Raw genomic sequence first — 1,877 nt, 5'->3', positions numbered from 1 at the left:
AAAGTATCCTTCAGAGATAAAGGTTGACATAAATCCATTTTCTGATGAAGGAAAACTAAAAGAATTCTTTGTTGACAGATTTGCTTAAAAATTTCTAAAGAAAATTCTTTAGACAGAAGGAAATAATGTGAGAAGCAATCTTAGAATCCCAGAGTGGATAAACACACTAAACACGGTAAATATTGGGTAATTGTAGCAGATTATTCTTCCCATCCTCAGTCCTTTTAAAATGTTTGTCAAAAACATCCAAAAATTATAATACTGCCTGATGGGGCTTTCAATGTATGCAGATATGTGACAACAATAACATAAGGAAGAAGAGTAAAGTGATCATTATCATGGCAAGTTTTCTACATTTCAGTTGAAGTGGTAAAATATTGTTTCTAAGTAAGTTGTGGAATGTTAAATATGTATATTGTTATTCAAGTAACAATTTAAGTAACAATATTTAAGTATAATTAAAAACAATATGATAGAATTGTTTCTGTGAGCTACATTGAATCTGTTCTCTTTGTGTTAATATTACATTTGCATGAACACATAAAGTATCAGGGAAAAAATTACAATTGATAAGTTAAACAGAAATACTTTAAAATATTCTAATAACCCAAAACAGGCAGGGAATGGGAAACACAGAAATAAAAAAGAGGCAGAAAGTGGAAAAAAATAAAATGATAGAACTTAATAAAATAAAGCAATAATTACATTAAATGCAAATGTCCAGTGCATAGATTAGAGATTACAGGACTGTATCTTTTAAGAACAGAAGTTTTCAATGGGGGAATCCAAGATGGCAGAATAGGGACGACACTTACTGCTCTAGTCTAGGGGAAGATCATTTACAAAAAAGTGCAGAGAATACGATATCAGGGAAGACTTAGGGAGAAAACTGCAGAGGAGACTCCATGCCAATTAGGGACACTGGATCCACACGGAGGACTCCAGCAGCCGAGAGCCTCAGTACCAGCTTTGGAGAGAGAGGTGAGACCAGACTGCAGCCCAAGCCACCGGTGATAAAGCTCGAGAAGAGCCTGGGTGAGTCCAGCTTAGAGCCTATTGGGAGCCAACCTAGAGGGAAATAAGGGGGTGTGGGGACACGTTTCTTTGTCTGAACACCCGACACTGCATTCTGTGACTAGCTGAGAAAGAGCAGGCACCATTTTGGACATTTGTAACATCTGTGCCAGCTGGTGGCTACACGTCCAGCAACAAAAACCAGCAACCAACACCTGAGTCTGGCTGGGAGAATTGACAGGGGGCTGGGTGTTCACGACAGTGGACGTCTTGTGTGCTTGAGGGGACTGTGGAAACAGCATGGCTCCACGGGAGGGTGCAGGGTGTTGGCTAGGACTCTGAGCAGTCCCTGTGGGAGGCTCCACACGCTCAGGGCTCCCTGATTGCCTGGAGAGGGTCATTGTTGTGGGAGCTCTGCGCACACTGAGGACTGCACGGATCCTCAGTCTGGTTCTGTGGTCAAACCACAGATGAATACTGTATCCACTGGGGCACTGGTCTCCTTGGAGGAGAGGAGGTGAGCATGAGACTATGCCAGCAGAGCAGATTAAACCTCCTCTCTGATTAAAATAAAAGAAGAGAGATTTACCACTCCCAACTTGGGTGTCACCTTGGACACTCCCCTTGCCCTGGAGCACTGAACAGAGCTCCGGGGCCACACCCAGCACAAGGCTCTGGGTATTCATTTAAAGAGCAGACACTCCACTAAAACCACAGAGGTATAGTCCAGAGGTGAAAACCATCACGGGGGAAAAAATCCAATAAGTATTTCTATAAATGCCTAAAAATAAATGCAAAAACTCAAGGAAAAAGAAATAGGAATACAACAGGACACCACCAAGGGACATAGCAACACTTCAACA

This window comes from Oryctolagus cuniculus, chromosome 16 (genome assembly GCF_964237555.1).
Source record: "Oryctolagus cuniculus chromosome 16, mOryCun1.1, whole genome shotgun sequence".
NCBI classification, from domain to species: Eukaryota; Metazoa; Chordata; class Mammalia; order Lagomorpha; family Leporidae; genus Oryctolagus; species Oryctolagus cuniculus.
Note: the sequence above shows the minus strand (reverse complement) of the source record.